Source organism: Mobula hypostoma, chromosome 1 (genome assembly GCF_963921235.1).
Source record: "Mobula hypostoma chromosome 1, sMobHyp1.1, whole genome shotgun sequence".
Taxonomy (NCBI): domain Eukaryota; kingdom Metazoa; phylum Chordata; class Chondrichthyes; order Myliobatiformes; family Myliobatidae; genus Mobula; species Mobula hypostoma.
The window spans coordinates 233,526,583-233,551,953 of NC_086097.1; positions in this window are offsets into that span (position 1 = coordinate 233,526,583).

Sequence of the window (25,371 nt, forward strand, 5' to 3'; positions counted from 1 at the left end):
CTATAGCCCTCACTCTCATCCACACAGGGAGCAAGAATCTCAGACCCGTTGGACAAGCTCAAGGGCTGAGGGTCCTCCAGTACTGTCTCTTGGATCCCACTACCCGCCTGACTCGCAGTCACACCTTCTGGTCACTGACCTCGGACTGAATTTGATGCAGTTAATCTAATGGGTGTGATTACCTCCTGAAACAGGGAATCCAGGTAACTCTCCTGCTTCCTGATGTGCTGCAGTGTTTGAAGCTTAGATTCCACGTCCTCAACTTTGAGCCTGAGTTCCTCGAGTATCCAACACTTGCTGCAGATGTGGTCACCAGGAACCACAATGGGGTCCACCAGCTCCCACATCATGCAGCTACAGCACATCACCTGATTCTGCATCATCCCTACTTTACTTAATTAGCTGTAATTTAGTGACTTTTTATTCAACCACTACAAAAGCCTTACCTGCTACTTACCTGTGCCTCATCACTGAAGTCTCTCGAGCCAAGGCCTCAACTTCCTATTCCTACACTGTTCCACTCACACTATGGCTGCTCAGCTTTGATCCTGCTTTACTTTTATTTGCTCTTGCTAATGAATGGAGAATCAATTGATCCACCGCTAATGCGCCGAGCCCCACAAAACACTTCTTTTTCAAACTCTTCTCCCCGCCCTGTGTGAAGCTCTCTTTCTCTTCGAATCGATTGGTCTGCCGCTAATGTGCCGAGCCCCGCAAAACACTCTTTTTTATAACTCTTTTCCCCGACCCATGTGAAGCTCAGATAAAGTCAAGTTGTGGTGTCAAAAAAAGCACAAATCTGCAAGCTGTTGATGAAAAATCTGATAATGATGAGAGTGACTCAGGACTAGTTAGCCTTGAGATTTACTATGTGAAAACTAACAAGAGATAAGCAGCAATGTTTATACCAGAAGTGAACAGCAAATTAATTAAAATGCAATTGGACATTGGTTTGGCTGTTTCAGACATTCAAAATATTGAGTTTGAGCATGGCATTTCAATAATAGTGACCTGAAGCCTGTAGATATTGGAGAAAAGATAACTCTTATGAGAAAGATATTCATAAAAGTGAAATTCAATAACCAACAGGGCAGAATGGGCTTGTATGCAGTAAAAACAGGACAGCATTGTAGAGCCAATGGGTTGAGACATAATTTTTTACAAGGTTAAGTGGAGGCCGTGGGCAATGCCAGTGGTCCCAGTAGCCAAGAATGATGGATTTGACAGGATCTTTGTTGATCTTAAGGTTACCGTAAACCCAGCACTGAAAGTAGATCAATACCCTCTGCCCAGGTTAGAAGGTATCTTTGTAAACTTTTCTAGAGGACTTAGATGAGACCTACCTACAGATGGAGATGGAAGAAAAGTTTAGCGTTTCTCACCATAAGTACACACAAAGTGCTCTATCACTGTAATAGGCTTATTTTTGGAGTAGCACCTGCACCTGTTTTCTGATAGAAAGCTATGGGCCAGGTGCGGGTAGGCTTCCCAAGCCCTCAGTGTTACCTGGATGACATAATTGTTATTGATAAGGAAGACAAGGAACATCTCCAAAATTTCAAGCCAGTTTTGAAAAGATTACAAGATTAAGGACTCAGACCATGATGCATCAAGTGTGAATTCTTTCACCCAGCCATCACTACTATAGTCACATTGTTGATGAACACAAGTGTGCAAAGAAAATTCAAGCAGAGGTGGATGCCCCAAGGCCAAAGGACGTGTTGTACCTGTGGTCCTTTTTAGGATTTGTCAATTACTATAACAGGTTCCTGCCACACCTGGCTACTGTTAACCATCCCTTCGACTCGTTACTACAGACTGGGAAAAAATGACAATGAACAAAGCAGTGTGATGTGTCTTTCCAAAAGGTAAAGGAAATGGTGACGTCAGACACTGTACTCACACTTTATGATTCATATCATCCAGTGTTCAACTAACAGCAGCAGCACAAATGCAGGAATGAACTTTGTTTCTTTGATGACACAATTACAAGATCGAATTCAAGATGATGATTGATTATGGAAATACTGATGGATTGTGCCATTTATCTTTAGAAAAAGAAATGCCTGAAAAGCTTATAAAAGAGGATATTCCTATTGATGCATTCTCCCGAAAAGTCTCCTTATTACAGTGGCGATGATCCAAAGGGAGATCAGAAAAGACCCCACACTGTCTCAGGTCTACATGACTAACAAAAGTGGTTGGAATCTGCAGCAGAGGTTCCATTTCCCCCATTTTTACCAGTGCCAGTATGGACTTTCCCATGATGTGGATTGTCTTTGTGGGTATTGAATGCTACAGTGTTGGAGGATGGGCGTGGTCAAAATGAAAGTGTTGGCTCGTAGCTTTGTCTGGTGGCCTGGGATAGATCAGCAGATTGAACTGCTTGCCATGCACTGTTTGAGCTGCCAACATATCCAGAAGACGCCAAGGGCAGTGGCTGTATATCCCTGGGAATGGCAGAAGATTCATATGTATTTGGCCAGATCATTGATGGGCACAAATTTCTTGGTAGTAGTGCATGCAGCTACAAAGCAGCCAAAATTTTTCCCAATAACTTCACTGTAGCCTTGCACAACGTTGACATGTTGAGAAACCTCTTTTCAAGGACTGATGCTCCAAACACTTAGTCATTGACAATGGAACACAGTTTGCTGCAGAACAGTTTCAGTCATTCCTGAAAACGAATAGAATAAGACATATTTCGTCCGCACTGCACCTCCCAGCTATAAATGACTTGGTGGAAAGGTTTGTCCAGAATCTAAACAACACACTGTGAGCAATGTCAGCAGAGCACATTACACGGACACTGAATCAGAAGCTCGCCATTTTCCTCCTTGCATATCGCAATGCAGCACACTCCACGGCAACGACTCAACAGTTATGCTGTTTCTGGGTTGTCCCTTGCATTCAACGCTTGGATCTCCTCAAACCCAATCTCAGAAGGAGTATGCAGGACAAACAGCTGAGACAATCTGAGGACTCCTCAAACAAGGATGGTCAATGTTTCGCTCCTGGACAAGGAGTCCCGGCAATGGACTACAGAAGTGATCAGAAGTTGGCATCTGGAAAGATTAAGCAGAGAACTGGACCACTCTACTACTCAATGGAGATTGTATCTGATGTTATCTGGAGGTAACATGTCAATCAGTTGAGGAGAGCAGAGTCAATTGCTAGAGAAGAAAAACGTCTAGAGCTGTCAGAACCACTTCTTGCAGTCCTGCAGTCCTGCAGTCCCAGAGTCAACTCCTACAACCTCAATGGAGGAGGACCCAGAACCTGAGATTGTTTCACAGCCACAATTCTCACTTGCCAAACAGAGTGACTCCCATTGTCAGGAAAGGTGTTATCCCACAAGAGTAAAAAGATCATCCACAGTGAATAAATCTTCAGGCCTGAATAGGAGAATCGATATTTTACTATGCTGTGAATGTCTGCATAGTATATATGATAACTATAGAGCAAAATGTTATGTATTTGAAATGAGATGTATTCTATATTGAGTTGGAGTTTATAGCTAAGCAGGGAGAAGTGTTGTATGTTTGATATTTCAATAATAGTTGAGTAATATTGCAAATATATTGTTTGATTAAGTACTCTTACTTGTTTACATAATTCTTTATGGGTTATATATAAAAAGTACTGTGCATGAATGGCATACGTCATGCTGAGCATCTTGCTAAAAGAAAAGGAAAGAAAATTGCATCCATGCTCCTGGGTTTTTCTTTCAATTAGCTTCTGGAGTTACAAAACATAAGAACACCCTTTCCTGCTTTGTTTCTCACCCTCTGATTTTCCTGTGAGTCTGGAAGTAGAGGCCCAAGGGTCAGACTCATGAGTTCTGGAGTCTAGGCCTGAAGGTTAAACCCATAGTTAGACCATAAGACATAGGAGCAGAATTAGGCCATCTGGCCCATCAAGTCTGCTCCGCCATTCAATCATGGCTGATCCCCTTTCTCTATCTCCTCCTCAACCCCAGTTCCCAGCCTTCTCCCCGTAACCTTTGATGCCATGTCCAATCAAGAACCTTTCAATCTCGGCCTTAAATACACACAATGGCATGGCCTCCACAGCTGCACGTGACATGTAGCTTTGACTTCCCTTGTCAGTCACGATTGTACTATTTTACCATAGAATCATTGAAACGTAGAAAAACTACAATACAATACAGGCCCTTCGGCTCACAAAGCTGTGCTGAACATGTCCTTACCTTAGAAATTACCCAGGGTTACCCATAGCCCTCTATTTTTCTGAGCTCCATGTACCTATCCAGGAGTCTCTTAAAAGACCCTATTGTATCTGCCTCCACCACCATCGCTGGCAGCCCATTCCACACACTCACCACTCTCTGCACAAAAAACCTACCCCTAATATCTGCTCTGTACCTACTTCCAAGCACCTTAAAACTGTGTCCTCTTGTGCTAGCTATTTCAGCCCCGGGGAAAAGTCTCTGACTACCCACACGATCAATGCCGCTTATCAGCTTATACCACCAAGATGTTGAACCCTTGCGGGTTGAGTTATGAAATCGCAAGGGTAAAAGGACATTGGTAGCAGTTATATACCGGTCTCCCAACAGTGGCTGGGTGGTGGGCCACAGGTTAAAACAGGAAATAGAAAAGGTGAGTCAAAAGGGTAAAAGGGTAATGTTAAGGTAGTCATATGAGATTTTAACCTGCAGATCGACTGTGAAAATCAGGTTGGTAATGGATCTCAAGAGTTTGAGTTTGTTGAATGCCTAAGAGATAGCATTTTAGAGCAGTTTCTCATTGAGTTTACTAGGGAATCGCCTATACTGGATTGGGTGTTATGTAGTGAACCGGAGACGATTAGGGAGCTTAAAGTAAAAGAACCCTGAGGAACCAGTGATCACAATATGACTGTATTCAACTTTAAATTTGATAGAGAGAAAGTAAAGTCTGATGTAGCAGTATTTCATAGAAACATAGAAAACATAGAAAATAGGTGCAGGAGTAGGCCATTCGGCCCTTCGAGCCTGCACCGCCATTTATTATGATCACGGCTGATCATCCAACTCAGAACCCAGCCTTCCCTCCATACCCCCTGACCCCTGTAGCCACAAGGGCCATATCTAACTCCCTCTTAAACATAGCCAATGAACTGGCCTCAACAGTTTGCTGTGGCAGAGAATTCCACAGATTCACCACTCTCTGTGTGAAGAACTTTTTCCTAATCTCGGTCCTAAAAGGCTTCCCCTCTATCCTCAAACTGTGACCCCTCGTTCTGGACTTCCCCAACATCGGGAACAATCTTCCCGCATCTAGCCTGTCCAATCCCTTTAGGATCTTATACGTTTCAATCAGATCCCCCCTCAATCTTCTAAATTCCAACGAGTACAAGCCCAGTTCATCCAGTCTTTCTTCATATGAAAGTCCTGCCATCCCAGGAATCAATCTGGTGAACCTTCTTTGTACTCCCTCTATGGCAAAGATGTCTTTCCTCAGATTAGGGGACCAAAACTGCACACAATACTCCAGGTGTGGTCTCACCAAGGTCTTGTACAACTGCAGTAGTACCTCCCTGCTCCTGTACACGAATCCTCTCGCTATAAATGCCAGCATACCATTCGCCTTTTTCACCGCCTGCTGTACCTGCATGCCCACTTTCAATGACTGGTGTATAATGACACCCAGGTCTCGTTGCACCTCCCCTTTTCCTAATCGGCCACCATTCAGATAATAATCTGTTTTCCTATTTTTGCCACCAAAGTGGATAACTTCACATTTATCCACATTAAATTGCATCTGCCATGAGTTTGCCCACTCACCCAACCTATCCAAGTCACCCTGCATCCTCTTAGCATCCTCCTCACTGCTAACACTGCCACCCAGCTTCGTGTCATCCGCAAACTTGGAGATGCTGCATTTAATTCCCTCATCCAAGTCATTAATATATATTGTAAACAACTGGGGTCCCAGCACTGAGCCTTGCGGTACCCCACTAGTTACCGCCTGCCATTTCAGTGGAGTAAGGGAAATTACAATGGCATGAGAGAAGAGTTGGCCAAAGTAAATTGGAAGGAGCTGTTGGCAGGGATGTCAGCAGAGCAGCAATGGCATGTGTTTCTGGGAAAAATGAGGAAGATGCAGGACATGTGTATTACAAAAATGAAGAAACACTCAAATGGTAAAATAGTCCAACCGTGACTGACAAGGGAACTGAAAGCTATTGTAAAAGCAAAAGAAAGATCATACAACAAAGCAAAAATTAGTGGGAAGATAGAGGATTGGGAAACTTTTAAAACCCTACAGAGAACAAATAGAAAAATCACTAGAAGGGATAAGATGAAATATGAAATTATGAAAGTAAACAAGCATATAATATCAAAAGTTTTTTCAACTATGTTAAAAATAAGAGAAATGAGAGTGGATATGGGACCGCTCGAAAATGAGGCAGGAGAAATAATAACGGGGGACAAGGAGATGGCTGATGAACTAACTATTTTTATCAGTCTTCACTGGGGAGGACACTAGCAGTATGCCTGACATTGTAGAGTGTGAGGAAAGAGAAGTGGTGCAGTTACTATCAGAAGAGGGAAGGTGCTCAAAAAGCTGAAAGACCTGAAGGCACATAAATCACCAGGACCAGGGGAACTGCACCCTAGGTTTCTGAAAGACGTAGCGTTAGAGATTGTGGCAGGATTAGAAATAATCTTACAAAAATTATTGGACTCTGGCATGGTCTGGAAAATTGCAAATATTACTCCACTCTTTAAGAAAGGAGGAAGGCAGCAGAAAAGAAATTATAGACCAGCCAGCCTGACCTCGGTAGTTGGGAAGATGTTAATGGCAATTGTTAAGGATGAGGTGATGGAGCACTTGTTGACACAGGACAAGATAGTACAAAGTCAGCATGGTTTCCTTTAGGGAAAATCCTGCCTGATGAAACTGTTGGAATTCTCTGAGGAGATTGCAAGTAGGATACATAAAGTGGATGTTGTATATCTGGACTTTCAAAAGACTTTTGACAAGGTGCCACACATGAGGCTCCTTACCAGGTTAAGAGCCCATAGTATCACAGGAAAGTTACTAACATGGTTAGAACATTGGTGGATTGGTAGGGGGCAGCAAGTGGGAATAAAAGGATTATGTTCTGATTGGCTGCCAGTGACTGGTGGTTTTCCACAGGGGTCAGTGTTGGGACCACTTCTTTATATGCTGTGTATAAATGATTTAAAAGATGAAATAGATGGCTTTGTTGTCAAGTTTGCAGATGATACAAAGATTGGTGGAAGGGCAGGTAATGTTGAGGAAACAGAAGGACTTAGACCGATTCGGAGAATGGGCAAGAAAGTGGCAAATGAAATACAATGTTGAAAAATGCATGGTCATGCACTTTTGTAGTAGAAATAAATGTGTGGTCTACTTTTTTATCAATGGGCTCCTGAAGATCCAAGTACATAACATCCACCAATTCTCCTTGGTCTCTCCTGCTTGTTATTTCTTCAAAGAATTCCAACAGATTTGTCAGGCAAAACTTTCCCATGCTGAGTTTGGCCTGATTTATCATATGCCCCCAAGTGCCCTGATACCTCATCCTTAACAATCCATTCCAACATCTTCCCAACTACTTAAGCTAACCGGCCTATAATTTCCTTTCTTCTGCCTTCCTCCTGTCTCCCCCCACCCACACACACAACTTTCTTGAAGAGTGGAGTAACATTTTCAATTTTCCAGTCTTCCAGAAGCATGCCAGAATCTATTGATTCTTGAAAGATTTTTCCACCATCTCTTCAGCTACCTTTTTTAGAACCATGGAGTGTAGTCCATATAGTCCAGATAACTTATCTATAGCACTGTCAGAACTTTCAGCTTCCCAAGCACCTTCTTCCTAGTAATATCAACTGCACTCACTTCTGCTCCCTGACACGCTCGAAATTCTGACATACTGCTAGTGTCTTCCACAGTTTAGACTGATACCAAATATTTATTCAATTTGTCTACCGTTTCCTTGTCCCCTATTATGATCCCTCCAGTGTCATTTTCCAGTAGTCTGATATCTACTCTTGCCTCTCTTTTACTTAGAATCAGAATCAGAATTGGAATCAGGTTTACTATCACCAGCATATGTCGTGAAACTTGTTACCTTTGTGGCAGAAGTACAATGCAATACATAATAAATACATTAAAAACTGTATTACATTAATTATATATGCTTATATTAAATAGTTAAGTTAAAATAAGTATTGCAAAAACAGAAATATTAAGGTAGTGTTCATGGTTCAATGTCTATTTAGAAATCGGATGGCAGAGGAGAAGAAGTTGTTCCTGAATTGCTGAGGGTGTGCCTTTAGGCTCCTGTACCTCCTTCCTGACAGTAACAACAAGAAGGCTCTTTATATATCTGAAAAACCTCTGGTATCCTTTTTGATATTTTTCACTAGCTTATCTTCATATTTCAACTTTTCCCTCGTAATGGCCTTTTAGTTGCCTTCTGTTGGTTTGTGAAGATTTCCCAGTCTTCTAGCTCCCCACTAATTTTTCTTCTATTATATGGTCTTTCTTTTGCTTTTATGTTGGTTTTGACTTCCATTGTCATCCAAGGTTGCTTCATCCTGCCATTAAAATACTTCTTCTATGGGATGTATGTATCCTGCATCTTCCGACTTGCTCCCAGAAACTCAAGCTATTGCTGTACAGTCATCATCCCTGCTAGTGTGTCCTCTAGGCAACTTCGGCCAAGTCCTCTTTCATGCCTCTGTAATTCCCTTTACTCCACTGTAATACTAATGCAGTACATCTGATTTTAGCTTCTCCCTCACAAATTGCAGAGTTCATTACACAACACCCTATCCAGAATTGCCTTTGCCCTAGAGGGTTCAACCACAAGGTGCTTTAAAAAGCCATTTTATAGGCATTCTACAAATTCCCATTCTTGGGATCCAGCATCAAACAGATCTTCCCACAATACCTACAAGGACTCTACATCTTCCTATCCTATGTAACTTCTTTCAAAGGATTTGATTTATAGACAATAGACAATAGACAATAGGTGCAGGAGTAGGCCATTCGGCCCTTCGAGCCAGCACCGCCATTCACTGTGATCATGGCTGATCATCCACAATCAGTATCCAGTTCCTGCCTGATCCCCATAACCTTTGATTCCACCATCTGTAAGAGCTCTATCCATCTCTTTTTTGAAAGCATCCAGAGACTTGGCCTCCACTGCCTTCTGGGGCAGAGCATTCCATATATCCACCACTCTCTGGGTGAAAAATTTTTTCCTCAACTCCGTTCTAAATGGCCTACTCCTTATTCTTAAACTGTGGCCTTTGGTTCTGGACTCACCCATCAGCGGGAACATGCTTCCTGCCTCCAGCGTGTCCAATCCCTTCATTTTTTTTTACCAGCAGAGCCACGCCACCCACTCTGCCTACCTGCCTTGCCTTTCAATACAATGTGCATCCTTGGATATTAAACTTCCAAATATAATCTTCTTTCAACCACGATTGAGTGATGCCCACAACGTCATATCTGCCAACCTCTAACTGTGATAAAAGATCTGCCTTAATCTGTATTGTGCGTGCTTTCAAAGATAACACCTTCAGTCCTGTATTCTTCATCCTTTTTGATTTTGTCCCCATGTTACACTTCAAGTCATCCCACTGACTGCAATTTTGCCCTATTATCTGCCTGTTCTTCCTGACATTCTCACTACGTACTGCATCTGCATGTAAAACATCCCATCCTCAGCTCCTTCACTGTGGTTCCCATTCTTATGCCGAATTAGTTTGAACCCTCCCCTAACCCTATTCCACAACCCATGGACTCACTTTGTTGGCACGTGGCCAAGTGGTTAAGGCGTCAGTCTAGTGATCTGAAAGTCGCTAGTTCGAGTCTCAGCTGGCAAGCTGGCAAGCTGGCAAGGCACTTAACCACACATTGCTCTGCGAGACACTGGTGCCAAGCTGTATCGGCCCTAGTCCCCTTCCCTTGGACAACATCAGTGGCGTGGAGAGGGGAGACTTGCAGCATGGGCAACTGCCGGTCTTCCATACAACCTTGCCCAGGCCTGCACCCTGGAAACCTTCCAAGGCACAAATCCATGGTCTCACAAGACTAATGGATGCCTATAATAATGGACTGACTTTCATGGTCTCTACAACTCATGCTCTCAATATTATTTATTGCTATTTATTTATTAATATTAGTTGTAATTGCACAATTTCTCTTCTTATGTACAAACATTTGTTTGTATTTCTTTGTTTGTGTGCAGCTTTTCATTGACTCCATTGTATTTCTTTATATATACTGTGAATGTCTGCAGGAAAATTAATCTCAGTGTAGTATATACATTCTTTTATAATAAATTTACTTTGAACTTTGACCTCTAATTAACGAGAATATTCACTCGCCTTGTTGACACACACAAGCACAGAGATGATCTATCGCTTGAAATCATTGAGTGAAAATCGTTGCCTCAAAAGTTTTTGAAATTTAATTTCTTGTGTTCATTTAAAGTTTATTGATCGTGTTGCTCTTACAGCTCGAACAAATTATGTTGGCATTGGTACTGCACTAAGCTGACAGGTGCTGTCACATAAAGTATGCTGCACGTCTATTAACTGCACAATGCAAAACAGTTTACAGAGTTAATGCAAAACAGTGGCATGACTTTGGCGAGAAGTTGAAGAGCAAAGTAAAAATCTTCCAGCAATGGCCTTAAAAGATGCATATGTTGACTGGGTGCACTTCTATTTCAAAGAACTTAATTATTAAGCTTTAACATTTTTAACTCTTATTTTGGACAACTGAAATGACTTTTAATGAAAAAAAATTTATATTAAAAATTCCTCAGCTGGTAGTACAAGTTAATTGTGGGAAACAAGATGGCAAAGTTCAGAAACTGTGAAGTGTTCTATACGAAAAAATAAAGGAGCAGAGATTATGCAGTGCACAGTGTACAGTAGATGCAGATTCAGATGTATTTATCAAGTACATCAAAGCATACAATAAAATGTGTCATTTCAAAGCTCAATGTCCAAGGTAAGATTATTATCGAAGTACGTACAATATATGTCACCTTATACAACCTCAAATTCATTTTCCTGCAGGCATTCAGTGTAGATGCACAGAAACATAACAGAATCAATGAAAAACTACACACAAAGGACAAATAACCAAGTGCAAAAGAAGGCAAACTGCTCATATACAAAGAAATAAAAAGCAAACAGGTAAGTAAATAAATAATTTTGAGAACGTGAGTTATAGAGTCCTTGAAAGTGGGTCTGCAGCTTGCAAATGTTGCCACACATTCCAGCACCAACACAGCATGCCCACAATGCAACTTGGCCAATAAATATTCTTCAAGCTCAAGAATAATGTGTACTGTAAACTGATAGGAATTGTAATCAGATCTCATAAAGAGTGGTTAATTATATCTACATTATTGGAATAACGCTTGCACTGTAAAGACAGCTTGTGGCCCACTAATCCAAAATTTGACACACATTTCGATGTCCCCATGTCCCCTAAGAAAGTAGAAGCCTATTGAATTGATTCAAACATTTAGACGAGTAATCCAATTAAATAAAGGAACAAGAAGATTGTCATTGGAAATTTGGTTTGCACATCAGGAAGAGTTGCATAAATGGGGCATTCCTTGTTAAGATGCATTAGTTAGTTTCAACCACAAAGAATTGGGTGAAGTTTTGAAGTTTGTATTTTCTCACCTGAAATATTGCCCCGTTGTCAAAATATAATTCCAATGAAACTCACATCCCCAATGAAGGGCATCAAAGGTTATGAGCAGAAGTCTGGAGAATGGGGTTGAGAGGGATTATAAAAAAAACATAATTCTTTTCCTTTGTCTTATGGTCTCATGGGCTTATGATGATTTCCACCAACCGCTGTTCCCTAATGCTTCTGATTGGCCCATGCACTAAAAAGGAAGAACCATCCTCCAGCCTTAGTCCTCTTCTTTGAAAACTGCTCCATCTCTATCCTCACTACCCAGCCCACAAATTGTGTTTGTTAACCTTTTCTCTGGTCCTAATTAGGTTTAAGACCATTAGCCCTTTTGCTTCTTCAAATCCTGAAAAACCTTGGTTCTGGCAGCCCACTTTCTACCACAAAGTGTGCAATATTTTGTTAGCAATCCATTGCAGTGATAAATCAGTACACACATTTGTAAAGAATCAAATTTCTACACCATTCTATTCTACTTCGGTGTAAGAAGAAGTATGATACGACCATAAAAGCATAAGATATAAGAGCAGAATTAGACCATTTGGCCCATCGAATCTGCTCCGCCATTTCATCATGGCTGATACAATCTTCCTCTTGGCCTCAATATCCCGCCTTTTCCCCGTATTCCTTCTTGCCCTGACCAATCAAGAATCTATCAGCCTTTGCCTTAAATATACATAAAGTCTTAGTCTCCACAGCTGCCTGTGGCAATAACTTCCATAACTTCACTACTCTCTGGTTCTAAAAGGACATCCCTCTATTCTGAGTCTGTTGTTCTGGTCTTAGACACTCCCACTATAGGAAACATCCTCTCCACATCCACTCTATCAAAGCCTATCACCATTCCTTCTTCTGAATTCTAGTGAATACAGGCCCAGAGCCATCAAACGCTCTTCATATGACAAGACGTTCAATCCTGGAACCATTTTTGTGAACTTCTTTTGAACCTTCACCATATTCAGCACATACTTTCAAACATAAGGGACCCAAAACTGATCACAATACACCAAGTGAGGCCTCACCAGTGCTTTAAAAAGTCTCAGCATTGCATACTTATTTTTATATCCTAGTCCTCTTGAAATTAACACTAACATCACATTTGACTTCCTCATCATGGACTCAGCCTGCAAATTAACCTTTAGGGAATCCTGCACTTGGACTTCTAAGACTCTTTGTGCCTCATTAATTTTGTATTTTCCCACTATTTATAAAATAGTCTACCCTTTCATTTTCTATCAAAGTGCATGACCATACACTTCCCGACACAGTATTCCATCTGCCACTTCTTCGCCCGTTCTCTTAATCTGTCTGTCCTTCTGTAACCTCTCTATTTCATCAAAACTACCTGCCACTCTATTTATCTTCATATCGTCTGTAAACTTTGCAAAAAAAAAAGCCATCAATTCCAACGTCCAAATCATTGACGGAGAACATAAAAATAATCAGTCCCAACACAGACCCCTGTGGAAAACCGCTAGTCACTAGCAGTGAACCAGAAAAAGCTTTCTTTATTCTCACTCTTTGCTTCCTGCCAATCAGCCACTGCTTTATCCAGACAAGAATTGTTCCTGTAATACCATGGTCTTGTAGCTTGTTAAGCAGTCTCATGTGTGGCACCTTGTCAAGGGCCTTCTGAAAATCCTTGTACACAACATCAACTGATTCTCCTTTGTCTAACCTGCATGTTATTTATTCAAAGAATTTCAACAGCTTTGTCAGGCAAGATTTTCCCTTGAGGAAACAATGCTGACTACAGCCTCAAGTACCCTGTGATCTCATCCTTAATAATCAACTCCACATCTTCACCACCATTGAGAATAGTCTAACTGGCCTGTAATTTCTTTTCTTCTGCCTCACTCCCTTCTTGAAGAGTGAATTGACATATGCAGTTTTGCAGTCTTATGGAACCATTCCAGAATCTAGTGATTCTTGAACGATTATTACTAATACCTCCACAATCTCTTCAGCCAGCTCTTTCAGAACCCCGGGGTGTACATCATCTGGTCCAGGTGACTTATCTACCTTCAGACCTTTTCATTGCCCAAGCACCTTCTCTCTAGAAATGGTAATTTTACACACTCCATGAGCCCTGACACCTGGAACTTGCACCATATTGCTAGTGTCTTCCACAGTGAACACTGATGCAAAATACTTATTCAGTTCATCTGCCATTCCTTGGCCCCCATTACTACCTCTCCAGCATCATTTTCCAGTGGTCCAATATTCACTCTCACCTCTCTTTTACACCTTATGTATCTGAAGTAACTTTTGGTATCCTCCTTAATATTATTGGCTAACTGACTTTTGTATTCTATCTTTACTTTCTTAATACATTTTCTAGCTACCTGTTGGTTTTTAAAAGCTTCCCAGTCCATTAATTTTGTATGCCCTCTCTTTGGCTTTTAAGTTAGCTTTGACTTTATTAGCCACAGTTGTGTCATCTTGCCTTTAGACTACTTTGGGGTGTATATATCTTGTGGTTCCGAATGGCTTCCAGAAATTCCAGCCATTGCTGCTCTACCGTCATCCCTGCCAGTGTTTTTTTTTCCGATCAATTCTGGCTAACTCCTGTCTCATGTCACTGTAATTCAATATAGTCCACTGCAATACTGAGACATATGTCTTTAGCTTCTCTTTCCCATATTTCAGGACGAATTCGATCATATTATGATCACTTTCCCCTAAGGGTTCTTTTACCTTAAGCTTTCTAATTAATTCTAATTCATTGCAGAGCACCCAATCCAGAATAGCTGATCCTCTAATGGGCTCAACCACAAGCTGCTCTAAAAAGCCATCTCATAGGACTTCTAGAACTTTCCCTCTTGGAATCCAGCACCAACTTGATTTTCTTAATCTACCTGCATATTGAAATCTCCCATGACTATTGTAATATTGCTCTTTTGTGACGTATATTCTACCTCCTGTTGTAATATGTGGACCACATCCTATGATTGCTTGGGGGTCTGTATACAATTCCCTTTATGTATTTTTACCCTTGCAGTTCCTTAGCTCTATCCACAATGATTCAACACCTTCCGATTCTGTGTCACCTCTTTTTAAAGATTTGATTTCATTTTTTTAACCAACAGAGCAACACTTACCCCTCTGACTTCCTGCTTGTCCTTTAAATACAATGTGTATCCTTGGACATTAAGCTCCCAGCCATGGAGAGGCATAATAGGTTTAGGAAAAGTCAGCATGGCTTTATCAAAGGCAGGTCGTGCCGTACGAGCCTGATTGAATTTTTTGAGGATGTGACTAAACTCATTGATGAAGGTAGATCAGTAGATGTAGTGTATATGGATTTCAGCAAGGCATTTGATAAGGTACCCCATACAAGGATTATTGAGAAAGTAAGGAGGCATGAGATCCGTGGGGACATTGCTTTGTGGATCCAGAACTGACTTGCCCACAGAAGGCAAAGTATGGTTGTAGGTGGGACATATTATGCATGGAGGCCGGTGACCTCAGGTATGCCTCAGGGATCTGTTCTGGGACCCCTGCTCTTCGTGATTTTTATAAATGACCTGGATGAGGAAGTGGAAGGATGGGTTAGTAAATTTGCTGATGACACAAAGGTTGGGGGTGCTGTGGATAGTGTGGAGGGCTGTCAGAGTTTACAGCGGGATATTGATAGGATGCAAAACTGGGCTGAGAAGTGGCAGATGGAGTTCAACCCAGATAAGTGTGAGGTGGTTCATTTTGGTAGGTCAAATATGATGGCAGAATATAGCAAGACTCTTGGCAGTGTGGAGGATCAAAGGGATCTTGGGGTCCGAGTCCATAGGACACTCAAAGCTGCTATGCAGGTTGACTCTGTGGTTAAGAAGGCATACGGTGCATTGGACTTCATCAACCATGGCATTGAGTTTACGAGCCGAGAGGTAATGTTGCAGCTATGTCGGACCCTGGTCAGACCCCACTTGGAGTACTGTGCTCAATTCTGGTCGCCTCAATTTCGGAAGGATGTGGAAACCATAGAAAGGGTGCAGAGGAGATTTACAAGGATATTGCCTGGAATGGGGAGCATGACTTTATTGGAATAGGTTGAGTGAACTCGGCCTTTTCTCCTTGGAGCGACAGAGGATGAGATGTAACTTGATAGAGGTGTACAAGATAAAGAGAGGCCTTGATCATGTGGATAATCAGAGGCTCTTTTCCAGGGCATGAGGGGGTATAGTTTCAAGCCACTTGGAAGTAGGTACAGAGGAGATGTCAGGGGTAAGTTTTTTATGCAGAGAGTGGTGAGTGCGTGGAATGGGCTACCAGTGGCAGTGGTGGAGGCAGATACGATAGGATCTTTTAAGAGACTCCTGGATGGCTACTTGGAGCTTAGAAAAATAGAGGGCTATGGGTAAAGCTTAGGAAGTTCTAAGGTAGGAACATGTTTGGCACAGCTTTGTGGGCCGAAGGGACTGTATTGTGCTGGATGTTTTCTATGTTTCTCTGTTTCTATTAGTTTAAATAGTTTGGCACAGACTCAATGGTCAGAAGGGCCTGTTTCTGAGCTGCACTTTTCTTTGACTGTGACTCTATTGCTTCTTTTATTTTGCAACTTGCTAGCTAGTTGTATACTTAGCAGGTTAATGCACGGAATTTCTGAGGATGCACTTACCTCTAGCATTAGATCAGCAAAGTCTAACATAAAAACGACACACTCATTGTAAACCATACCTAAAAAAGTTATGTGGTTGAACAATTTCTATATGTTCAAAGTTTTCAACTACACTCAGGGTGACTTTATTAGTGCGTCTGTATACTTGCTCGTTAATGCATATCTAATCAGCCAATCATGTGGCAGAAACTCAGTGCATAAAAGCATTAAATCGTTGTTCAGTCCAAACATCAGAAGATATGTGATCTACGTGACCTTGACCATGGAATGATTGCTGGTGCCAGACAGAGTGGTTTGAGCATCTCAGGAACTGCTGATCTCCCGGGATCTCCACACACAACATTCTCTAGAGAATGGTGTGAAACAAAGCGAGAAAACATCCAGTGAGTGGCAGTTCTGTGGGCAAGGATGCCTTCTTAATGAGAGAGGTCAGACTGGTTTGAGCTGACAGGAAGGCAACAGTAACTCAAGTAACCATGCACTACAAAAACAGTGTGCTGAAGAGTGTCACTGGACACACAGCACATCGAAACTTGAAGTGGATAGGCCACGGCAGCATAAACCACATAAATCACAAGACCACTTTATTAGGCCACTCCTTCAGCTAATAAGATTGTTCCTCAGAGTATTTGTCAGCATTTTAATGTGATTTTAATTAAGTTCACTTCCTTGCCTTTTATATCTATGTTAATAGTTTTTAGATTCTTTGAAAAACAAACTGTTACGAAGAATATTTTACGTTTGACAGGGGACGGCGTATCCATCAATAGACCTGCTACAGCAGGACATTCTGCAGTGTGAGAGACAAGTGGGAAGTATAATTATTAAAAATGTAAGCGTTCGTGCACTGGATTTTTTGCACGTCATAAGAGAACAATATAGCATGACTCAAGAAATCTGACACATTAATTCCTTTGGCAACTTTTTCAGTGCTTGTTGTCTCCTGAACTCTACTAATAGAAGTTGATGACTGTCAAAGCAATTTCAAAAATTAGGCCCTGTCAGCTCCAAGTGCGCAATTCAAGCTGCATTATTCAAACAGGCATTTGTTGTCATTAGCAGGATAACCAAAGGTAGGAATATTAATTATTTTTTAAAGTGTGGGTATAATCTGTAAATAAATCTGAAGTGGTGTTTTAATCTACCAGGATAAATTGAAGGACAAGGCCACAGATAAAGCAGAATCACCAGCAAACCCTTTCGGTAAACTCATGATTACTTATTGTTATTCTTCAGTATGTGAGTGTAAAGGAGAACAGAATGATTGCTATTCCAATCTGGTGCAAGGTAAAAATACACAATAACTATAAACGACACAATAAAAACAATTTTATGAAACATAATATAGAAATTACTGCTAAATAGATAGACGGCTTGTATTACAGAAAATGACAATTGGTGATGTGTATGAAGTGGTGGGGTCGGGGGGGGTGGTTAATGATAGAGGTGTTGATTAGTCTGATGGTTTGGGAAAAGTAATCGTTTTTGAGTCTTCCAGAATAGCAACATAGAAACATAGAAAACTTACAGCACAATACAGGCCCTTCAGTACACAAATATGTCCTTACCAGAGAAATTACCTCGGGTTACCCATAGCCCTCTAGTTTTATAAGCTCCATGTACCTGTCCAGGAGTTTCTTAAAAGACCCTATCGTATCCGCCACCACAATCGTCGCTAGCAGCCCATTCCATGCACTCACCACTCACTGCATAAAAAAACTTACACCTGACATCTCCTTTGTACCTACTTCCAAGCACCTTAAAACTGTGCCCTCTTGTGCAAGCCATTCCAGCCCTAGGAAAAAGCCTCTGCCTATCCACCCAATCAAAGCCTCTCATCACTTTATACATCTCAAACCGGTCACCTCTCATCCTCTGCTGTTCCAAGGAGAAAAGGCAGAGTTCACTCAACCTACTCTCATAAGGCATGCTCCCCAATCCAGACAACATCCTTGTTAATCTCCGCTGCACCCTTTCCAGAGTTTCCACGTCCTTCCTGTAGTGAGGTGACCAGAACTGAGCACAGTACTCCAAGTGGGATCTGACCAGGGTCCTATATAGCTGTAACATTACCTCTTGACTCTTGAACTCAGTCCCACGGTTGATGAAGGCCAATGCACCATATGCTGTCTTAACCACACAGTCAATCTGCGCAGCAGCTTTGAGCGTCGTACGGACTCGGACCCCAAGATCCCTCTGATCCTCCACACTGCCAAGAATCTTACCATTAATACTATAATCTGCCATCATATTTGAGCTACCAAAATGAAGCACCCCACAGTTCTCTGGGTTGAACTCCATCTGCCATTTCTCAGACACGTGGAAATCTGCATATGCTGGAAATTCAAACAAAACACACAAAATGCTGGTGGAACGTGGCAGGCCAGACAGCATCCATAGGAAGAAGCACAGTCGACGTTTCAGGTCGAGACCCTTCATCAGGATGACCTGACGAAGGGTCTCGGCCCGTAACATTGAATGAGCTTCTTCCTATGGATGCTGTCTGGCCTGCTGCGTTCCACCAGCATTTTGTGTATGTTGCCACTTCTCAGCCCAGTTTTGCGTCCTACCAATATCCCGTTGTAACCTCTGACAGCCCTCCACACTATCCACAACACCCACAACCATTGTGTCATAAGCAAATTTACTAACCCATCCCTCTACTTCCTCATCCAGGTCATTTATAAAAATCACAAACAGAAGGGGTCCCAGAACAGATCCCTGAGGCAGACCACTGGTCACCGACCTCCATGCAGAATATTACCCATCTATAATCGCTCTTTGCCTTCTGTGCGCAAGCCAGTTCTGGATCCACAAAGCAATGTCCCTTTGGTTCCTATGCCTCCTTACTTTCTCAACAAGCGTTGCATGTGGTACCTTATCAAATGCCTTGCTGAAATCCATATACACTACATCTATTGCTCTACCTTCATGGAGTCAGTTATCAAGGATGTGATAACAGCACATTTGGAAAGCGGTGAAATGATCGGACAAAGTCAGCATGGATTTGTGAAAGGAAAATCATGTCTGACGAATCTCATAGAATTTTTTGAGGATGTAACTAGTAGAGTGGATAGGGGAGAACCAGTGGATGTGGTATATTTGGATTTTCAAAAGGCTTTTGACAAGGTCCCACACAGGAGATTAGTGTGCAAACTTAAAGCACACGGTATTGGGGGTAAGGTATTGGTGTGGGTGGAGAATTGGTTAGCAGACAGGAAGCAAAGAGTGGGAATAAACGGGACCTTTTCAGAATGGCAGGCGGTGACTAGTGGGGTACCGCAAGGCTCAGTGCTGGGACCCCAGTTGTTTACAATATATATTAATGACTTGGATGAGGGAATTAAATGCAGCATCTCCAAGTTTGCGGATGACACGAAGCTGGGTGGCAGTGTTAGCAGTGAGGAGGATGCTAAGAGGATGCAGGGTGACTTGGATAGGTTGGGTGAGTGGGCAAATTCATGGCAGATGCAATTTAATGTGGATAAATGTGAAGTTATCCACTTTGGTGGCAAAATTAGGAAAACAGATTATTATCTGAATGGTGGCCGATTAGGAAAAGGGGAGGTGCAACGAGACCTGGGTGTCATTATACACCAGTCATTGAAAGTGGGCATTCAGGTACAGCAGGCGGTGAAAAAGGCAAATGGTATGCTGGCATTTATAGCGAGAGGATTCGAGTACAGGAGCAGGGAGGTACTACTGCAGTTGTACAAGGCCTTGGTGAGACCACACCTGGAGTATTGTGTGCAGTTTTGGTCCCCTAATCTGAGGAAAGACATCTTTGCCATAGAGGGAGTACAAAGAAGGTTCACCAGATTGATTCCTGGGATGGCAGGACTTTCATATGAAGAAAGACTGGATGAACTGGGCTTGTACTCGTTGGAATTTAGAAGATTGAGGGGGGATCTGATTGAAACATATAAGATCCTAAAGGGATTGGACAGGCTAGATGCAGGAAGATGGTTCCTGATGTTGGGGAAGTCCAGAACGAGGGGTCACAGTTTGAGGATAGAGGGGAAGCCTTTTAGGACCGAGATTAGGAAAAACTTCTTCACACAGAGAGTGGTGAATCTGTGGAATTCTCTACCACAGCAAACTGTTGAGGCCAGTTCATTGGCTATGTTTAAGAGGGAGTTAGATATGGCCCTTGTGGCTACAGGGGTCAGGGGGTATGGAGGGAAGGCTGGGGTGGGGTTCTGAGTTGGATGATCAGCCATGATCATAATAAATGGCGGTGCAGGCTCGAAGGGCCGAATGGCCTACTCCGGCACCTATTTTCTATGTTTCTATGTTTCTAATATGTTTAGTCCCATCCTCAAAAAAGTCAATCAGGCTCGTAAGGCACAACCTGCCTTTGACAAAGCCATGCCGACTATTCCTAATCATATTATGCCTCTCCAAATGTTCATAAATCCTGCCTCTCAAGATCTTTTCCATTAACTTACCAACCACTGAATTAAGACTCACTGGTGTATAATTTCCTGCGCTATCTCTACTCCCTTTCTTGAATAAGGGAACAACATCTGCAGCCCTCCAATCCTCCGGAACCTCTCCCATCCTCATTGATAATACAAAGATCATTTCCAGAGGCTCAGTGATTTCCTCCCTGGCCTCTCACAGTAGCCTGGGGTATGTCTCATCCGGTCCCAGAGACTTATCCAACTTGATACTTTCCAAAAGCTTCAGCACATCCTCTTCCTCTTCCTCAGGGAATGCTGCATAGCCTTTTCCTGATGGGAATGAGTTTCCACAAGTAAGCTGAGTGAGATCACCTTGAAGGGGTGGTGCCTTAAAAAGGCAGCATCCATCATTAAGGACCCACATCACCCAGGTCATGGCCTGTTCTCATTTCTACCATCAGAGAGGAGGTAGAGGAGCCTGAAGGCACACACTCAATGGTTCAGGAACAGATTCTTCCCCTCTTCCATCCGATTTCTGAATGGACATTGAACCCATGAACACTGTCTCACTACTTAAATTTATACTTTTGCACTACTTATTTAATGTAACTTATATTTTATACATATATATATTTACTGTAATTTCCAGTTTTTTCTCTATTATTATATATCACATTGTGCTGTTGCCGCAAAGACAATAAATTTCATAACATGCCTATGATGTGTGGGGCAGTTTTATCTACTTCTTGTATTTAAAATTATAGGCTCGCTTGTTCTCGTATGACATGTGCAAAAAACCCAATGCAAAAATGGTTATTTTTTTAAAAACTGGATAAAGGTTTGAAACTATTGAATAATAACCTAGCCATCATGTTCAAATAGGTTTGGATGCTTGCAAATATTTAATGGTCAATTAGACCCAAATTTTTAATCTATATCATGGATTGTATTTGATATCGTTAATTGATTTAAATGGTATTACTAAGTTAGAAGTACAAAGTAAATTTATTGTCAAAGTATAGATATAAAATGCTGAGATTCATTTTCTTGTGGGCATACACAGAGAATCCAAGAAACACAACAGAATCAATGAAAGCCCTCACCCAACAGGGCGGACAAACAGCCAGTGTACAAAGGGCCACAACTGCACAAATACGAAAAAAGAAAAAAATACCAATAATAAATAAATTAGCAACAAACATCAGAAACATGAGCTGAAGAGTTCTTGAAAATGAGTCCATAGGTTGTGGGAACATTCAGTGATGGGGTGAATGAAGTTGTGAATTTATCCCCTCTAGTTCAAGGGCCTGAAGGCTGAGAGGTAATAACTATTCCTGAACCTGGTGGTGTGGGTCCTGAGGCTCATGTACCTTTTTCCTGATGGCAGCAGTGAGAAGAGAGCATGACCTGGGTCGTCCCTGTTGGGGCATCCTGCTTTCCTGTGACAGCACTCCATGTGGTGGGGAGGGATTTACCTGTGATGGACTGGCCATCTCCGACACCTTTTCTAGAATTTTCCATTCAAGTATTAGTATTTGGATCAGTGTAAGGATCAACTACTTCAAAACAGAAGAGATTCTGCGGATGCTGGAAATTCCAAGTAAAAAGTTAGAGAAACACAGCAGATCAAGTGGCATCTATGGAAAAGAATAAGCAATAAAAGTTTCAGACTGAAACCCTTCATTGGGACTGGAAGGAAGGGTGGGTGGGGGGGGGGGGGTGGAAGCCAAAATAAAGTAGTGGGTGGAGGAAAAGGAAAAGAAACTAGAATGTAATAGGTGAAGGTAGAAGGGTGAGGAAGGGAGGATAAAGTAAGAAGCTGGGAGGCGATAGGTGGAAAAGGAAAAAATATGGAGAAAAAGGACTGTGATAGGACAGGGGAGAAAGGGAAAGAGGAGGGGCACCAGAGGGAGGTAATAGGCAGGTGAGGAGAAGAGAAGAGGTAAGAGGGGAGCCAGAAGAGAGAATAGATGAAGAAGGACAGGGATAGAAAGAAGAATACTGGAAGTTAGAAATATTGATGCTCATGCTATCAGGGTGGAGGCTGCCCAGAAGGAACATGAAGTGTTGCATCTCCAACTTGAGTGTGGTCTCACCATAGCAGTAGAGGAGGCCATGAATTGCCATGTTGGAATTGGAATGGGGATTGGAATTAAAATGGTTAGCCACCAGGGAAATCCCGCCTGCTGCAGATGGAGCCAAAGTGCTTGTCAAAGCATACCCCCAATTTATTTCTCTACCACTCTGGGAGCACCAGATCCTGTGGACAACACCAACAGATTTGCAGGTGAAGTGTTGCCTTACCTGGAAGGACTGTTTGGGTCCCTGAATGGAGGTGATGAGAAGATGAAATATATTTAAAGTAGTGTACAGTAAAACTTGTAAGTTTATTCTTTTTACCATTATACCAATGAAAAAACATTTTAAATAATCATTCATCAATAATTGTGATGTTTTATTAATCGGTCACAAAGTTGTCACTGGATGCTCCATTTTACCAATAATTATATTTTGGCTACTTGCATTCTTCATTAAGGACTTTGTTAAAAATGCCTGCTGAGCTATTGTTAAAGAAAGTATTTGAAAATATTTATTTTCCTCCATTATTGGCCTTGCGGAGAATGGTTTACTATGAGTGCCCTAAATTGCATCCCGAATGTAGATTAAAGCACAGCTCAATTTGAGAAAGAAATGTCAAAGCTTTGAATTGAAAGTAATAACATTATTGATTTAATTTCTTTGTTTGCTGAGTGTTTTGATGATTAAGCAGCTGTCTGGCTTATTATTGAGCTCGCTTCTTAATATTAACCTTCCAACTGAAGAAAGAATTCTTAGCCATTTCCAGTCAAGCATCCAATTGATTGTCTACAATGCCATACACCTCACGTAAAGCATGTCAATTGGTCTCCATGTTCAGCAGAACGCACTGAAAGATAAACTACATCATACACTGATCTCTGGCTGTTTCCTGCATTGTCCCACTTCGCTCCAACACAAGTACGTTATGACCTTTTCAACTGGTAAATGTAATATGAAATACTTGGGAAAAAAAATAAAGTACAAAGCACTAATACATCATTCACAACATGATTTAAATATGCTTCATATTTGATCCTTGTCTGTTGACTCCAGGAAGAAGGAAATGTTAAAGCTCTTCCAAAGAGTTCTGTGAAGCATGACAGGAAACTGTTTACAGAGGGGACTGTCTGCTATTTTCAGCAGTTTTGTTAAGATGAGCATAGTTGTCAGGTTTCTTGTGGATTGCTGCATAATTGATTTAATGATTACGCTATTTGACTGTCATATCCGTTAGAAATCTCTATGCATGAAGCACAGGTCGAATGTACAGTACATTAACATGTTGCCACTTGTAAAGTGGCTCTATCAAAGCCAGGCTGTGAATCTTAGGAGGATTTTCAAAATCGGCAACACTGTCATTATGTATTTACATTCAAGAACACTTGTTTGAGCAAGTCAGTAAATGGCAAGCTTGGTGTTTCTCAAAGATTTATTATTAGCAAATGTACATTTACTATCAAAGTATGTACGCATGGCACAGTCATGAGATTGTTCTTTCCAAAGGCAGTCACAAAACAAGGAAACAGCATGGAACCATTCAAAGAAAACATCAAACGCCCAACGCACAAAAAAAACAAATCACGCAAACACAAAAAAAAACAAAAGAACGCATAGAATACAAAATATCAAACCACAGAGTCTTTGGATGTTCAGTTCAGATCAATTTAGTGCTGTGTCTTTCATTGACCACAGAGCCAGTCTATCCCAATCAAAATCACACAAAATAGCGATATAAGAGTAGTAACCAGAAACCAGAAACACATATAACATATAACAGAGAAAATCTTCAGATGCTGGAAATCCAAGCAACACACTCAAAATGCTTGAGGAACTCAGTAGGCCAGGCAACATCTATGGAAAAGAGTACAGTTGACGTTTCAAGCCGACAGCACTGTACTCTTTTTCATAGATGCTGCCTGGCCCACTGAATTCCTCCAGCATTTTGTGTGTGTTGTTACACATATAGCATGAACTGCAGAGTCCAAGAACTTCAGGTTCCAATCACACTTAGCCAGGTAGTAGGATCATGTTTGACAGAAGAAGTAAAAGTAGTTTTATATTTAACTATATAACAATTACAGCTCAGAAACAGGCCATCTCGACCCTTTAGTCTGTGCTGAACTCTTACTCTCACCTAGTCCCACCAACCTGCACTCAGCCCATAACTCTCCATTCCTTTCCTGTCGATATATCTATCCAATTTAACTTTAAATGACAACATCGAACCTGCCTCAACCACTTCTGCTGGAAGCTCGTTCCACACAGCTACCACTCTCTGAGTAAAGAAGTTCCCCCTTATGTTACCCCTAAACTGTTGCCCTTTAACTCTCAACTCATGTCCTCTTGTTTGTACCTCCCCTACTCTCAATGGAAAAAGCCTATCAGACAGTTTTGTGAACTGTCCGAAGGACATCACCATTGGTCGCGCTTTTCCGTGAGGCTATCTTCAACGCATTTCTCACAATTCGTTCCCTCTCACAGAACTGAGAACATAGAACATGCAGTAAGGGCCCTTTGGCCCACAATGTTGCAATGTTGTGCTGCTCTTTTACTCTACCCCTTGATC